This window comes from Cucurbita pepo, chromosome 5, assembly GCF_057944985.1.
Source record: "Cucurbita pepo subsp. pepo isolate OVF chromosome 5, ASM5794498v1, whole genome shotgun sequence".
NCBI classification, from domain to species: Eukaryota; Viridiplantae; Streptophyta; class Magnoliopsida; order Cucurbitales; family Cucurbitaceae; genus Cucurbita; species Cucurbita pepo.
Window position 1 is genome coordinate 9,642,594 of NC_141802.1, and position 18,434 is coordinate 9,661,027.

Below are 18,434 nucleotides of genomic sequence, written 5' to 3' on the forward strand. Positions count from 1 at the left end.
GTGAAATACCTTACCGCACCTAATTGATCAAAAAGTTCGCGATGAGTGGCAGCACGAGCTCTTTTTCTATTGAGAGTGTTGTTATGGGCCTGATAGTCGATACATAGACGGAGGGAGGCTTGCATCATCCTTATTCTGGAAGTTCTCGCTCATGAACCTGATTGAACAAGGTAAAAGAAAAAGAGAAAGGAAATACGAAAGATGAATGAGACGAAACCGAAACCCGACACCCTCTCCTCCCTTTTTGAGTCGAGTTTACCGAGGTTCATGAGTTAAGATCAGCCGAGTGCAAGAATAACTAGGTGAATGAGCGAATCTGTTTCCCCTTTCCTTCCTTAAACCTGTTTCCCCTTTCCTTCCTTAACCCTAACTTACTTAAATCCTACTATCCTCTTTCAGTCTTTCCCTTTCCAGCCGGATGAATTAATGCAATGGAACTCAATCACTTGAGGAACCTTTACAGTTCAAGAATCAAGGGAGAATGCAACATTAATGAGACTGAACCTAACGAGAAAGAAGAAGAATCAGATATTCCTTCGACTGAACCTGAACCGATATTACCTGAGCTACAACCTCGTAAACTATCTGAAGGTCAAGCTCCGGAATAGGAAGGAAAGATGAAAGAAGAATCAATGAGAGTGAACTGTCAGTAAATCCTCAAGATGAATGAGAGTGAACTATTAGTCAATCCTCAACATTCTTTCTCGTTCACTGTTAGGAAAGACTATCGAAGAATCAATGAGAGTGAACTGTCAGTAAATCCTCAACTCCTTATTCCGGAACCAGTAAAGACCATGAATTAATTAATTCTATCTTCCCCCATATTTTTGGGGATCAAAGTCTATCTTTACCCTTCTTTCCCTCGGGAACTCGACTGTAAACACTCAAAAAACAAGAATTCACCTATCCCCCCCCTGTATTTTTTGGGATAAAACAGTATCTCTCCCTTATTTTTAGGGAGAAAATCTAGTAAAGGTAATTAATTCATTATTAAGGAATGACCATCGAAGAATCAATTCGACTTAACTGTAAGTAAATCCGAAAGATTCCTTCTTTCTCTTTCTCTTCTCCAAAACTCTCTCTTCATTCTTTCTCTTTCTCTTCTCCTCAACATTCTTTCTCTGATCCTAATTGAACTAGGGTTGAACTATTCTTGAACTTACTCTCCTGTAAGAAAGAAGAATTAGACATAACCTCTACAACTATCTCTCTCCTTCTTTCACCTATTTATTCTGGAACTGCTCTTTCTCCTTTCAAATACTCTTCGACTCCACTCCAGTAAAGAATCAAGATTAATGAGACTTAACCCCTTGTTCCATTATTGTTCATTATGAGAAGGAAGGAACCTTCCCTGCCCCGATATGCCCTAAGCTACCTCACCTTTACCGGAGAGGAAAGACAAAGAAAAGAGCTAGTGAAACCGGAAGGAACCAGACGAGAATGAAATCTGGGATATTAAATTCATTAGCAGCAGCGGCTTTACCTTGTTTACTGTTCAAGAAAGAAGGGAGATGAAAGATTAATGAGACTTAACAGTGTTTGAAGGGGGACTCAAGATGAATGAGAGTAAACTCCTTCGCCTCTTGGTCTCAAAGCCGGAGCTCCTTTCCATATCGGTTAAGTTGCTTCGCCCGTTTTCCGGAACCTGACGAGAAAGAAGCTATTCCTTTCTTTAGGGGAGAGTGAGTGAAAGAAGGAAGAACCTTTTCTTGATGGAACTGATAACTCCTTACACCGCTATTACAATCAGTTATTGTGTGTGAGTTATTCTTTCACAGTAAACGTAAACAAGGGAAAGACGAAAGATTCATTCTCCTTCACTCACTTGTCCCTATCCTATTTAGAGTCCTTCAAACACAAACAAGGGAAAGAAAGCATATTCAATTCACCTATTTATTCACTGGAAAGACTACTCAAGACGAAACTCAAGAGTCATTCTCCTTCACACCTTCTTTCACAGTAAACTCATGAACCTCTCCCTACTCATTCACCTTTTCCTGATTTGATTGAACAAGGTAAATAGGTGTTTGCATCTTCCCTTCCGTCCTGGCCTGGACTTCTAGTCTCTTCTCTTTCCTTTGTTTGATTCAGAAAGACGAAAGAAATTAAATCAAGATCAGCTCATGATCCATTGCCTTTTCCTATTTATTCTGAAACTGTAAACAAGGTTATTGTGTGTCTCGCAGCTCCTCTCCCCCGTACTAATTCACATCTTTTTGCACCAACTCGATATTCAAATCAGTTCCTTTATGCAAAGAGGAGGGAGGGCGTAGGCTACGTTGGGTATGCTGATGACATGATGCTATCAAAAGAAGGGGAGTCAATTCTGAGGCTGTATATTGCTGGGTGAAAGAGCTCCTCAAAAAGACCCTGGAAAACCTAAAAGAGGCCAAAACCTCTATAGAACTAATTCGTCTGAGGAAGACCCCGCAAAATCCTAGTGGTCTGGTCGCATCAATCAGCTCGCTTGGGATCATGTCTTCTTAGGGCTCCCCTGAAACGCTGGAAGAAGAAATTCACTGTCGAACCCTTACCTTAAGCAACAAGCGAGAATGGACAAGAAAAAGAACCTTTCCACTTTCCCTACTATAACTTCTCTTTAATCAAAATCCATCCGTGTAGCCAGCCTTTGCTTTCTGTTGTTCTTATCAGTACAGTGAACAAGAAAGAATCCGCTATTTGAAGAACCTTACCGGGGTTAGAGTAAACGAGTTTTTGAAAGCCGCCTATAGATTCTCAACAAGAAAGGAGCGAAGCTATGAGACCCCGAGTGTTTGAAAGAAAAGGAAGGAACAGAAAAGAGACCTACAAGGATGGATAGGTTCAGGTTTTCGGTTGATTCTTCACCTCAATAAATAAGGTCAGGTCATATCGGAAAAGGGGAAGGGAAGAGGTTGAGTCTTTCAAAGCTGTTAATTCCATTGATTATAGAACTGTAAACGAGAATGAATAAGGAGTCTTTCTCTTTGTTTACACTGAATAAATAGGTGAAGAAGTGAAAGAAGGGACAGACAGGACAGGAGTTTACTTACCTCCTTTACAGTTAAAGAATCAAAAGGCAATGGAAGGAGCAAAGCAACTCAAGAGTGAGCTTCTCGTTCTCTTAGTTAGGTTACAGTAAATAAATAGGGAAGGTACATTAAGAAAGAAAGGGAAGGGAGTTACGGATCATGAATCTCTCTCTTTTCATCAGGTTACAGAGTCAAGTAGGTTACAGAGTGAGGTTGTTCGTAAACTAGCTAGAATGAAAAAGGAAAAGAAAAGGAAGGAGTCTTTCAGCTACTAATCAATCCTTTGACTATCCCTTACAGCCAGCCGAGCAGCATAATATTTATTTAATCCTCTTCCTTCTCCTGTAAAGTTAAGGAGCAACCAAAGACGAGGGGAAGGTTCCGTTCTTCAATTCAATCAAATAGCTTGAGTTCCAGAAAGGAATAGAGATGAGGGAAAAGGGTGTCGGTTCAGTAGTCTTAGTTTAGAGATAGTAGTGAAAGAAAGGAGAAGAACGAGAAGCTGAGGTTTAGTAGGTCAGCAGTCTCTCATTCTTGCTTGTTGAGTCTGAACTTGTTTACGAGGGGAAGGAAAACTCCTAAGGAATATGAATATCTTTGACAGTTACAGCTAGCAGGTAAAGAGAAGAGAAGAGACCTATAGCACGCACCTTCCTTTACTGAGTTCAATCAGAGTGAAACCAACCCTACACTACAGAAAGAGAGGGGAATGAGGAAATCTCAGCCAGCCACAACCGCCTATCCATCCTCCTTCCTATTTACCACAGAAGAGAATGAGGGAATCTTAGGCAGCCTATTTACGTTATGAGTGTTTGAAGCTCGAGACAAATACATTCTATTCTGACTGACTCTTTTCATTCATCTTCTTTTACAGTTACAGAAGGGAAAGAGAGTACATGAATTAGCTAGCTCCTTTAAAAAGAATAATAGTAATAAATAGGTGCAGGAGAAAGAATCTTTAGTCTTGGCTCCTCCCGTCTTTCTTGACTTCCTGGTCCGGCTCATTCTTGTTGGTTGATTTCGTCTTGACTTTATGAATGAATAAGATAAGATAGAGTCAGGTTCAGGTTTGAGGTTGAGGCTTGAAAAGCAAAGCAGCCAATTCAATTCATTGACTCTAGAACAGGCAAGGATCAATCACCGATAGTCCCCCTTCTTGTAAACTCGGACAGGAAAAGAAAAGGGTTAAGCCTTGACTTCCTACTTCCCGGGCAGTCTCATTCTTCCTTCCTTCCTGCTTGTTGAGTCTCTCCATTCTTTCATTCTTTAGTAGTAGTTGTATTGTAGTTCAGTTAGAAGGTTCAGGTTACGGGTCAGGTGCAGGTTCCGCGGGCCAGGGCTTAGCTTCTCTTTCTTTCATTCGTTCTCTTCTTCTGCACGCATACTAACTTCACTACTATTAACTACTAGTACATACATATTCCTTTTCCTGGAGTAACACAACTATATAAACCGAACGCTGATTTGCCAGTGTAGTGTTTGAAGGTAAAGGAGAAAGAACCAAGCAGTGAGAAGAGGAGAGGGAAGAAGCAGGCAGGCATGAGACCTTGTTTACAGTGCAGTGAATAAATAGGTAAGTCAAGGCTCAGCTCAGTAGTTGTGATTGAGTTCCAATTAATCTTTAGGCTTTCACACTCCCAGTAAGGAAAAAGAAAGATCAGTGAAAGAGGTTACAGAATAGGTTCAAGAATCAATGGGTTATTGAACAGTTAAGTTTCATCCTAACTAAACACTATGAAACGAAGCAAAGCAAGCTCGACAAGGGAAGGGAGGAGAGAGAGAATAGAATGAATTTACCCTCTCATGGAAAGAAAGAAAGGTACGGAGGAGAGGAGTACTCAGTTTCACTTGCATTTCTCTTTTCTTCTTATTCACGGAGGTAACAAAGGGGAAGGAGCCAACCAACCAGTGAGAGTGAGACGAGAAGAGAACGAAAGGAGCTTTGACTCAACCAACTAACTGTAAGTAAAGGAGAGAGAGAAGAGAAAGAGCTTTAAATAGAAAGAGCTTTCTTTGTTTACAGTTCAGGGCCAGCCAAGACAGACAGGTTACGCGTTCAGCTGTGAGATAAAGAAAAATATATGAGATAAGGAAGGGACTATCATAGAGACAAAGCAAAGGTGAAGTAGCGTCTTCATTTACTAGACCGGAAGAAAGTAAAGGACAGGGAGAGAGGAGCTAATCTTCCTTTCATGAGTCTCAAAATCAAAGGAAAGAAAGCAAGAGAGACCAGACAGACCAGATAGGCAGGCTCAGGTCAGGTTAATCAATAAGATAATAGGAAGAGGGAAGGGATTCAATGAATTGACTCAACCGGAATGGAAAGGACAGGGACAGGGGATTGAGTGAACGAAGCAGCTTTACCAACAAACAAACGGGTTCAGGATCAGGCTAATTAATAAATAAGGAGTCTTCTTTCTCTTTGTCTTTCCTTCCTTACCTTAAACCTGACAAGAAGAATCACAATACAATAGGTTCAATTCAAGATTGAATAGTAACAGAATACAGAATCAGGTTTAGGGAATACAAATACAGGTAAAGAAAAGAAAGCAAGAGCAAGGAGTTTACAGTCGGGCAAGGGCAGCAAGGAGAAGGAGACAGACAAGCCAGACAAGACACTTGACAGTTCCAGCAGGTAAAGAAAGAAGAGAGAACAGAGAAGAGAACGAGTGAAATCAAACACACTTATTCTCTATGTTACAGAGTGAAAGAACAGAAGCGAAGGAACAAAGAAAGAAAGAGTTAGAGAGTCAAGGGTCAGGCAGGAGGGGAGGAGCCAAGCAAAGTAGAATTAATCTTTCCTTAAACAAACCTCTGACTTAAAGAAAGAAACAAACAACACACCTATTTAGAATCAACTCAGTGAAAGAAAAGAGTTAGTTCAACCCCGTTCAGGTCAGGTCGTATCGGAAAAGAAAAGGAAAGGGGCAGGTTACAGAGTTCCAGGATAGGATCATTAATCACATGCATTCTCTGATTCTTCTTCTTTCTATAAAGGTTAATAAAATAGCTAATAGCTTGACCTCCTTCAATCAGGCAGGAAACGGGCAAGGGAATGAGTTCGGTTCAGTATTCTCTTCTTTCCTCGACTCTAAAGAAAGGTGATTGAGCTGATCTTTCTCTCTCTTAGGTTACAGTTAAAGAATACTGAAAGAACTACAACAAACAAACAACAGATAAAATGGAAGGGGTAGGGGAAGGTACATTAATGTAGCGGAAGGAAGAAACCATTAATGCAGGGGAAGGTACATTAAGAAAGAAAGGGGAAGGTAAGGAATTAATGCTAATAGATTGCAGGGGCAGGTTCATCAGCTTCTCTTTCATTGAGTCTTAAGAATAATCAATAGGTGAAAGAAAAGAGCTAGTTCATTCATATGCTTTACCTTCTGAAAGTGTGAAAGAAGTAATAGTTCAGGACAGAAGGGAAGATGCTTTAACCTTAACCACTTATTTAACGAGTTAAAGCAAGAAAGGAATAGAATAGAGACTCAAGGGAAGGAGAATTTATAAGGAGTTGAGAAACACTTGAGAATCCATACAGCCTATTTACTTCAATCAGACAGAGGAAAGAAAGCACAGAGAACAGAAGGGAAGATGCTTGACTTTAACCTTGTTCTGGAAGGGAATATCGTGAAAGAAGAATAGTACAGCAGGGTTTCGCTTTAGTCTTAGTTTACAGTTCAAGAATAGGTGAAAGAAACAAGAAGTATGTATAGTATAGGTCAGGTAATACACTAGACAAAAGGAGTCAAGTAAGTAGAGTAGGAGTAAGGAGAGTAGGAGTAAGGAGTAGGCAGAGGAGAGAGGAGTAGGATTAGTTAAAGAATGAATCTTGTTTCGTCTTACCTTACCGGAAAAGGTGAAAGAGGAAGTAGGCAGCAGAGAGAGGAGAAAGACAAGAACAAGACAAGAAAAAGAGAAGAAATAGAGTATTAGGGGGACAAGGTATTAGTTATCTATAGATACTAATTATTAGTTCTTGTAGTTCTTTCTCCTAGTAGTTCTTTCTCTTGGTAGTTCTCTTGTAGTTCTCTTAGGGAAACCAGAAGTAGGTTATCCTTTGACAATTAATATTCTGTTCCATCAGGTGTAGGTTCAGGTTCAGTCGCTGCAAGGAATTTCCTATCCCTTCACTATCTCTTATCTTTTTCAAATAGGTAAAGGAGTGAAGTTTCATCTGGAGTCTCCCGGATTTCTTTCTTTCACTGTAAAGCCGAACCGAAAGATGAATGAGACAGATTAGATTGAACAGTAAGATGCGAAAGAAGAAAGATTAATGATCGATCCTTTCTTTACTGTGGTTGAATAAATGAATGAAATCAGGTCAGGGGGATGAAGATGACTGATTTCACTCTTTCACAAGCAAGGTAAGTCAAGCGGCTGTATGAGAAGAAGGGAAAGCTCATGAACCTGATGGAACCCTATGGATTCTTTCCTCCTTCACTCCCAGATTGAACAAGGTAAAGTCAAGCAGCTAATTCATTGACTCTCTCTCCCTGATTGAACTAGGTAAACTCCTTCACTTTTAGAACCTTTACAGGAAAGAAAAGAAAAGGCTATAAAATCAAGTAGATCGATCCTAACTCAAAATTGAACTAGCGCAGGAATGTCACTGGCTAACAAAAAGGGATGCCTAATAGTCAGCCCTCACTCATCCTGGGGAGCCAAGGTGTTTAGCTAGAAATACGCAGAAGCCGGTAGTGGATCGTCTGCTATCGGGGCAGCCAGCGCAATCGGCATCGAAGAATGCAAAGAATGTGGTTAACTGTCTAGGACTGAAAGTTAGACCAAGAGAACCCCTCAGATGCAGTCCGATGCGCTTGAGTCAAGCGGCTGTATGAGAAGAAGGGAAAGCTCATGAACCTGATGGAACCCTATGGATTCTTTCCTCCACTCCCAGATTGAACAAGGTAAAGTCAAGCAGCTAATTCATTGACTCTCTCTCCCTGATTGAACTAGGTAAACTCCTTCACTTTCAGAACCTTTACAGGAAAGAAAAGAATAGGCTATAAAATCAAGTAGATCGATCCTAACTCAAAATTGAACTAGCGCAGGAATGTCACTGGATAACAAAAAGGGATGCCTAATAGTCAGCCCTCACTCATCCTGGGGAGCCAAGGTGTTTAGCGAGAAATACGCAGAAGCCGGTAGTGGATCGTCTGCTATCGGGGCAGCCAGCGCAATCGGCATCGAAGAATGTAAAGAATGTGGTTAACTGTTTAGGACTGAAAGTTAGACCAAGAGAACCCCTCAGATGCAGTCCGATGCGCTTGGTCTCTAGTCTGATCTTTCTTCACTTGACAGGATGGTGGTAAGCTGAGATTCAAGTAGCCACTCAAGAAAGTGATTAGTCTTTACGGGAGATAGGGATATTGAATTTCAGATAGTTCACTCTAAACTCAGACTCCAAAGAGCTATCTCCATGCCTATCAGTGATCTTTTTGCCCAAGGGGCTGGCTGATCATTGCTTGTTAGCTCGACAAGGTCAACGCTAGTAGCTCGCTCTGGTTTCTTAGATTGATGTGTGGCTTACAGATATTGAAATTCATGCAGGTGTGGACGAAGTTGATGGAAATTGTACCACCTACAACTTGTTAGGCTTTCCTTGTTCTGTTCATAAATAGAGTGAGTTGGCTGGCACTCGTAGTCTGACGTGTTTGGAGTAATCTTTTGGTTGGTTGGTTTGTTTTGAGGCTCCATGGGTGTCGTGCAACAATAAGAATCAAAAAGTCTTTCCAAGTCGAGTAGGCTGACACATTAGGTTTTGAGAATAGGTCCTAACTAATGAAATGGAAGCCCTTTTCACTATGTCAAACTTTCCACATGGCTGTTGACCTTCACAGATCGTCATGGTTCGCTAACACCCACCCGATTCAACCCTTTACAGATGCCTTATGTTGAATGCGCCTAAAAGCCCCAGCGGGGGTGTAAGACCAATCAATCATCCTTATCCTATAGTTCCAACATCAACGCTAGAAGCATGCTTTCTCTTTCTTTTGATATTGACGTGACTGCTTACAAAGACTGGGAAAGGACTCGTGGGAATAGACCCATTTATTAGGGCTTTCCTTTTTCTATGAAACCATAGCTCCACTCCAAGTGAGCTTCAAAAGCTGACCTAACCTTACCGGTAAAGGAGAGTGAAGGGCAGGTGAGATGGACTGAAAGAAAAGCGTTTTAGATAAGTTTACAGGGAGGGATAGATAAGGGGACCAAGGAAGAGAGCATTTCATATTTTATACTGATCTTTATCTTTATCAAGTATACAACGAACGTAGGAGTTAAGTAAGAGCTGGAGTTAGAGTTAGTCAAAGGATTACCATACTCTCGAACAATGGTAGAATGATAGCTAGTTTAATAAGATAGAGGTGGGAAAGCCTACGGTACTACCGTCAAGGAGGATGGATGAATCACTTCGGGCCAAATCGAAGACTTAGAACGAATTGACCACGTCACGTTATACTTACGTAACTCTTTTGTTTGCAGATGTAGGACTGGCTTGACAGACTAAGGGAAATGGCCACTGCTACGACTTCCCCCACTACCACTAACTGATAGACCGACTAGACGAAAAGAATCGAAAGCTTCCAAGGCAGGTAGGTCGGCTAAACAAAAAGAAAAGGGCCCCATTTTCCTCGGAGGAATAGGGTTAGAAACCTGTTGACACAAACAAATTTATCCTATCAATTCACTTCCAATCGTATCTTTGATATATTTGATCATACTAGAATATATAAATAGTCGAAGCTTCCGTAGAGAAACCGCAGGTTCTGCTGGGGTAGCTGTTCCTCGGTATTAGTAATCAGTCTCGCTATTGACGTTCGAGCTTGTTGGGGAGTGCCTTATAGGGAAAAAGAGGTTATCTAGGCAGATAGAGAGGAAATAATGTTAAATGAGAGTTGCGCGACGGCGCCTCATCCAAATGAGACTTGGAAAGCGAAAGCAAGATAGGTCCTTAACTGGGAGGCAGGAAGAAGACTACACGAGTGGTTCAGGAAGGCAGATTTTTCACTTTTTGGTGCCATAGCTTCGACTCCACCCCATTAATAGTAGTGAGTCGTACCGACTAGCTCCTAGCAAGTGATTCAAGATCACAGTAATGCCTGCCAACTTCGTTGCCTTGGGTACGAATGTGATAGCTTTCCCTAGACACCATGGAAAAGATCACTAACGAGCTCAATCTCTAAGTGTGAAATTGTCAGTTTCCTCCTCTTTTTGAAGCTGAGAGATCGGTCAAGGAAGTGATCCTTGAGCCACTCATCTGAGCCAGCGGATTCCTATTCTGCTGTGCCGGTGCGCAAAGCAAGCACGCTTAGACTGCGATGTCTAATCTTTGGTCTGCATATGCTAGATAGTATGACCTATTGTATTATTGTATTGGTATGGGTATGGCTGAAGAAGGATCCATTCTTAGTATTAGTAGTAGACCCAACGGTAACTATTCTCAATTCTCTATAAATCTCTTAGGAATGCTTCTCCTTCCTATAGTCACTGAAAGACAGTTTCTTAATTCTTAATTAAGGTAGCTTATCAGAGTTAGCTCTTGAGCGGCCTCTGTCGGGCCGGGGCCTAAGCAACCTCTATTCTGGTCTGCATTTCGTTATATTCCTTATCTTCAGCCGCTTCGCCCCTTTCATACTATTAAGAATTCCCGATCAAGTTCTTGAACTCTGATTATTTGGGAGGTTGCAATTCCTCTTTCAATTTAAGGAAGGGAGTGAATGTAGTAAATGCATAATCTACGGTGGATATGGTTTCAATATTCAAACAAGGGCGTCTTAGTTAGGAATCGGCCTTTTTCTATCTAAGCATTGGGGCCATCACAGTTCAAGCTACGTATGGCTGGCGTACAACCTAAAGGCTTCTTATCTTAGCCAGAAAAGAAAGTGCGGTTCTTTTCTTTAGGCCAATCTTAGAAAAAGAACAAGGAGGATATGTAGCACTGCTGGATAGATCATGGCTCCAACCGGGGTGGTTCATGACTGGGCTAAAAAGAAAGTCTCAAGTGGGGAAAGGCGGGATTAATGAAAGGCGGATAAAAAACTGGATTCCGCTGTGGGTGGCAGAGTAACAAGATGTGTGGGGGGCATTTTCCTGGGATTAGCCAGATAAGAAGTCGACTCATTGCATTGTCGTCGGCCGCTGGAAAGAAAGACCGAGGGAAGCTGTGGACGGCAACAGGCGAGGTGGTTCTCGAGAGCGCAGTCGCTCGCGCATGGATGATAATGTGGTCGTTCTCGTGATAAGCCGTGAAAAGGAGACTTCCAAAGGCAAAGTTCAGGTGGCTGATTCATCACCTGTCTATACATCCAATTCCTTTTCCGGTTTGGAGATGGATTCAAGTCAGTGGTCGATCGACTTTGATTCTTCTGCTCCTTCCCTTCCCGACGGTAAGCTAGTTTCTTGCCATCCCATCCGAAAACACCTCCTTCTCCCACAAGAGTGCCAGCCCTCCTGACTTAGCCCTAACTTCCCCCGCAATGCAATTAAAAAACAACCTGAGTGATTCTTTTCACTTTTAGATATTCCCAGTTTTGACATTGAGTTTCACTAGGGAGGGATGGATCTTCTTTACGAATGAGCTCACGGAGAGCTCGAACTTTGGTTCCCAAGCCCTCGACAGTTCCAAACGAGGCAAGGAGACCTAGGGACTGGCCGGACCCAATCTCCGCCGATAAGGAAGGTCTGGTAACACGTTTATTGGAATCCCTAAATGAAAGTTAGGCAGACCATCATCGTCATCTGATTTTCTTTCTGGCCTGTTTGGACCTCTGTGACAAAGAACAATGGAATCGATGGTAAGAGTCTTCCTTTCCTCTCGTACCTCTGCTCTCTTCCAATGACCTGTCTTCCTCTTTTTCACACCGTGATCCTTGGCTTTTGAAATAAGAGGTCGGATTGATCGTGGTCATGCATTTTGGATACAGAAATTGGGCTTTTCCCTTATTAGTCAAGTTGCTTGAGGCAAGAAAATTGGAATACAATCTAGAGGATCTGGTAGAAGAATCTATGGATTTGTTAGGAATAGATAGTTGTTGTCTGGACATACGAGTCACAGCCGGCCGGGAACCGGGAAAAGGAGAGACCAACGATGAAGCTACTAGCTACTAGAAAGAAAAGGACAAGAAAAAGAAAGACCACCTTTCATACATTTCTACTGGTCCAGAATTCGAATAGCAAACGAAAGACCAGGCAATCTCTGAGGCACTTCCAGCAGGCAGGGTTGACGTAAAAAAGCCTCATTCAGCTGGAAGTAGGAAATCAATCCCGGCATGACCGATGACTTAGTCTCCTTCTACACTTCGACTCAACCACCTACCTAACTTAACTTATTAGAAAAGATACGATAGATAGCAGCTACCTAAGGCGCTTAGGCCCCCTTCACCAATCATGTTCCTAGTAAGCCCTAGTACTATGTTTGTTCTCCAAGCTTGACTATAATAGAAATAGAATTAGGCAGGCCTTTTAGAGAACAATAGTTGGGTTACCTCTGCCTTGTTGTGATAGGGGGCTGAGGGGTGAAAGAGCGAGACCGAGTGAAAGAGTGAAAGAAGGAATCTTGAGGATTTACTGACAGTGAACTCTCATTTCTTCTTCGATAGTCTTGACTTATTAATTACCTTGACTCTCTTTTATCTCCAAAAATACGGGGGAGGATAGAAAAAATCAGAAATGGTCTTTACAGGATCCGGAGAATGAATCTTGTCTTGTTGTCTTGCTTTCGTCTCCCTTCTTTCTTTGATTTACTCTCTCTCCTGTAAAGGAATAGAATATCTGATTTTTCTTCTTTGACAATATTACCTAACTAACCGGATTGAACTGTAAAGGGGCGAAGCCGTGAGACCGAGAGGGAGAGGGGTGACCGATCTGGTCAAAATAGGTTAACAAAAAAAGGTGTGTCCGGTCTAGTGTAGCTAATGTGACTTTCTCGATCTATAGTTCCTCTTTCTTCTCCTATTCAGTATGGTTTTATTGAGCGTGATACCTGCCCTCTACAAATAGAAAGTAGTTTTTGAAAAGATCTTTAAACGACTCTTCGTTAGGCTCTATCGACGCACAAGCGCTAAGCGAGAATAAGACCTTACTAGGGTAAAAAGGATAGCAAAAGGCAGATTTGTTCAGTTTTTCAACTAAGACTTAGCTGGGATCTCCCGTTGGTTAGTATTAGTAGTATTTTGATTCGTCAGACTTGTGTGTCTAGGTCGGGCGTGACCCCTTTCTTAGAGGCTTCAATAGATAGCTTTTGTGGCACCCTTTCGCGCTCTCGCGTGGTAGACTCAATAGTAGGATAGCTTTGGGATGGATGGCTTTAGTTCTTTTGTCAACTTCTCACTAGGATTGAGGATCAATTCTTTAATAAAACAGGTTGATCTGTTCCCTCTCCTTATGGAACAATACTGGACAGAGGATCTCCCGAAACAAGAAGTAAGATAGGACTTTATCGAATTCACTTCTGGAAAGAATGTACATGACTAGACTGCCCCAAAAGGGGGGTCATAGGCTGCTCCGGGCTCCCCCCTCTCTCTTCCTCCGACTCAAGCGTAATCCAAAAGCGTAAGTCGTCTTCGTCTAAGGCATTCTACTTTGTAGGAGCTTCCCTACTTCCTAGGGTTGGAGATGTAATCCATTCCGCTACCTGTATCGCATCACTTCTTTTGTAAAGCCCCCCTTCCTTGGGCTAGTTATACCCAACACCTCTGCTTGCCAACTACCTTCGCTTTATGTATGACCGGGGCACCCACCTATGGTATGGAAAAAAGTATCCTATGTATGTGTCAAACTATTCTAGTCAAGCCTAGCCAGTCTCTTCTCTCTCCCCAGTGACGATCTGGTTCTGCATCTTTTGTTTACACCTTTCCCAGTGAACCAGTGAATATCCGCCCGCTGGTGGAGTACATGCCGGCATACGCGCTATCCATTACAGAGCCCCTACGCACGCTATCGCTGAAAGCATTGGGTTCGGTATCTCAAGTCATTCTCGGTTCAGTCCCTATTCCTCTTTCTCTAGCAATTCCCGTTCGGTATCTTTGTACGTATCAGTGAGTTCATCAGCACATCTACGATTTGCATCCCTCTTTCCATCTCCAAGAGCAGAAAGAGCCTTTCCCTCCAATGAAAGAAAACCAAGAAGATCTCCTTGTTCCCCTCGACACCCCCTTCCCCCCTACTTTGCCTGACTTTAATTTGTGTGCCCGAGATAGAGAGAAAGAGCATAGAGAATCAGACCTACCTTTTGCCAGTGTTCGAACATGAAGCATTGCACTCCTCACATGTACACATAAGGAGCCCATTAGAAAAATTATCAGCAAAAGAGTTAGCCTTTAAGTGGTCGTTAGTCGGTCCATATAATAGACATTATTCTAGTCCATAGAAGGGGATATTGTCAGCCTTTCTATTTTCCATTGCTTATACCGAGGTTTGATCCAACGAAATAGCTCGATCTTGCCTGCTTCTGGACCTTTCAAACCATTGCTTCCAAACACCATCTTCCAAACCCCCGTTTACCCCTGCAAAAGCTTAGAGCCTTGGGTCGTGCTGGTGTTGATCTTTCTTTCATAAGAGGGCATTCTTGGTTCGGGCTTTAGTCATTCCCGAAGATCCCAGGTATCAAGCATAATATAGCATTACCTACTTTTCTCGAGCCTGATACCCCCATTGAGTCAAGTATTGGGCCAAGCTGCCGTACTCCACTTCCAACCCGCCTAATACTCCAGTGGTGCTAGTCACAAAGCCTATCAAGATCAAGAGCATTCATCTCAGGACAAGATCATTATATATCACACTTCCTGATTTGTACACAAACAAACCCAACGTATCGCACCCGCCGGCCGTACTACCCTTAACCTTTCCAGGTCGCTTCCTACCCTTGTCAAGAGCATTTCCAAGTCTTATTCTATCTCTCTATTGATTGGTTAAACCTCAGAATACCTTGAACTCAGAAACCTACTCCCCTCTTGCCTGCTCATCGTTGGTTAACCACTGGTATTAGTCAGTAGACTTATAGCCTGAAATTAAGTAGAGGAGAGAGTCTTCGATAGCTCTTTTGCACCATTCGTTGGTCCTTCAGAACCAAAGGAAGCTTTTGGCATTAGGCTAAACGGCGCTGTAATAGGAACGGCCTTCCACTATGTCTGCGGAAACCAGTTCGACTCTCCTGCGCAATTCTCTATTTCTGTGGGAAAAAGGGCTTTATTCCGTCTTCGAGTTCGGCATAGCGGTCAGGCTTTTGGCCATGAGTCTGCAACTATGATCTAGGAAAGTTTCTTCCCCCGGCGCGCATACGCATGATAAGGCAAGCTCTGGTTCTGGCATTCCCGTGGAGAACAGGAAAGCGTGTGAAGTAGGCATCTCGTCCAAATCAAAATAGTCGTAGCCAGATGAGGTTGTTTTTTCACTTCCTTGATCTCTGTCCAACCATTCACTCATTCCTCCCAAGAGGGAAAATCATCAAGCAGTAAGTAAACGCGTATGGTTCAAGACCACTCCTTCCTTCCTCTCTCGCATGTCCCGCTTTGATCGCTATTCTTCTTCTATATAAAACAGGGTCGTCTGTCATAAGTTTTGTAGTTGCTGCGAACCCTTCTCTAAATCATGGGCTAGGATCTCCTTATTCTGGGGTAGACTGCCCAACCATATGCTTATAAAGTACGAACTCAACTTGGCAGATCTCTTTGAGCAGTAGCATTTCTGGTATTTCGTTGATTATCCAACTCTTTCTGATCTTTGAGGAAGTATCTCTGCAGAATCTGCTTTAATGCCTTTAAACTAGACTTCGTCACTTTTGGGTCTATGACGGGACAATGCCCCGCGCTTGCTTTGATCGCAATTCTTTTATATCAAACCGGTCAATGTAGAGAAGGACATCCTCGAATGGGTTCACCAGGATCACTGGCAGTTCACCTGTCCCGCTTGCACCCGTTCTTTTTCTTTTTTTAATCTACCACCGAGCACCTCTTTTTCACTATCGTTGGTGGTTAAGGCTCTTGTCTCTTCTATTTCTATTATTTCTATATAGTAACGGATTTCTCTGGGCAATCTTCTATGTCTTTAACAAAAACAAAACATGTATATCCAGTCGACCCTCTTTTGATAAGGGAGAAAGATCATGGGCGAGCGTGGAAAAAAAGCCTTGCTCTTCTAGTGCTTCCAGCTCAATCAGCCATATACGCGTGCGTTCATTCTTAAACTGAACTTAAAGGACGGCCACGTCGCACTCTTACCAGTAGGAGAGGTCCCTCGGTCAATAACACGCTGGTCAGGAAGTCCCCTAAAGAAGCCTTTTGTTTGTTGTTTGCTAGGGGACGAGAAGTGGAATACGTGATCTTTCTTATTCCTGGGGATAAGGGTTGGACCCGGTAAGACTTTCTTGCCCGAAAGCGAGAACCCATCCCGGTAAGGTTAATAGTTTGATTCCTTACGATATGAATGATCTTGTTCCCTATATTAAATAGACCAATATCGCCTGCATGTCACCCAAGGCCTAGTGAAGGTGGTTTGAGCTCATTTTGTCTATCTTTCTAATTTTCCGGAGAAGTAATAAATAGAGTCAAATAGTGAAGAGTTGCTCTGTAGCTCTTACTTGGATAGAGACGAGGATGTGGGTGAAGTGAGCCGAAGAGAGGAAGAAGAGAGAGCGAAGACTTGCTCTTGCTATTGCAAGTTTTTGTTTAGCAGCTAGCCTGCGGGTTAGGAGTGCAACGTTAGGAGCGCAGCGAATTTGCTAGTCTAGACCTCTATGCCTTATTACTAGTGTATTGGTGCTTATGAGGGCTTGTGGCTGTGGTAATTCCTATTTCGTTTGCTAAGCGATAGCCCACCCACCTACAAGTAGGTGAAATAAGGAAGAAATTTGAATTACTATCTCAGAGAAAGAAAGAAGATTGACTGGCCTGGTGTCAGGTAAGGAAGAACGCCGCTACGGCATTGGAAGGTAGTGCCTCTTCTATTGACTATAGAGTAGCAGAGCTTTAAAGCAGCATAAACGACCATGGAAATATGGATTTCTGATGCTAACTCCCCTTTCTTTAAATAGTTAGATCGGGCCTAGCGAACTGCCATTGATGGATTGAGGCTGGCATACGGTCGGTACCATTTAACGATCGATTTCGTCCGGATAGAAAAGAAAAAAGAAGTAAACAAAAACCTTTCCAGGTCCTGTAATGGTTTCACTTTTGTTCACTTACCCATGCTTTTCTCGTGCACGCCCGTAACATGAACATGAATTACACATGCAATTCTACAGTCTGACTTTCTTCTTCCTACGGGAATTAGATAACTGCTTGCCAAGGGGCATTCAACCGCTACTTCCTCACTTGATTTCCTCTGTATCTTCTGTTGTATGGGGATAAAGGCTATTGGGATAGATTCCCCTGATCTTTCTAAGGATCTTCTAAAGACGATAGACTGGTTTCCAGAGCTAACTAAACTCAACTATAAAGATTTTAGCATCAATAGCTTGAAACTAAACATTCTTACCTGAAGAATTCTTGTCTATCTTCCCTGTCTTGAAACTGACAGGCCTGGAAGAGAAGAATGAGGGGTTTTTCTAACTATCTAATTACCCGGGAACCTCAACTTAGCCGACTAGAGTTTAAACCGCTTCCAGTTAATCTTTAATAGTTGCATTAAATCCCAGGGAAAAAATCGAGTCTAAACTCTTTTCTCTTTAAGGAGTTACGTGAAAGAAAAGGGAAAAGGTCCTTGTCCCCCAGTTTCTTAGTTCTTTCCTTAATCTCCCCTTGTGAAAGGGGAAGGAACTGATAGGGCTAAGGGATTGACGCACATTTTTTTATTGCTTTTATGAGTTCAGCTTGTACGAAAGAAAGAGAAATTGACTGCCTAGGTTTATTCAGAGAGTTAATTAATGGGTTCCTTTGATTCCGGATCTATGTGAGATCTGTTAGGATCGCACAACAACGCACACGCTCGATCTAGATGAACACAAAGAACAGGATAGAGAAAATTGCAAGGAGAACTTTGGCTAAAAGGATTTTTATTGATGACTTCAGGTATGTACAACAAAAGAGAGTACAGAGGATAGAAAGTACATTTTCAAAGCTCTACCGGACCAGAGATATATATATGGTATAGTTTACTATATAGCTTTACCAGATTTAGCAATCTACTATATATAGCTATTTACCATATATAGCTTTACTGGATATAGCTTTACCATATATAGCTTTACTATATATAGCTTTACCAAATATAGCTTTACCGGATATAACCGTTGACCAAGCTATAAAAAAGAATCAGGCTCCATAACCTAACAATTCTCCCACTTAGAGACTGATCTAGTCAACCAAGAATTTCACTCTCAAACGACCATGAGCATCTTCACTGCACCATACCAATTGAGGTTTTGCATAACCTCAATATTCCAACATCAACAAATTTTGTCAACATGTTTGCTGGATTCTTTGC

The 18,434-nt window shown here is 42.2% G+C and overlaps 1 pseudogene; it reads left to right on the forward strand.

Moving 5' to 3' along the window:
• Positions 1-15,266, forward strand: part of LOC147792658 ((R)-mandelonitrile lyase-like) — an 84,403-nt pseudogene extending 69,137 nt beyond the window's left edge.
• The last annotated feature ends 3,168 nt before the right edge of the window (positions 15,267-18,434 follow it).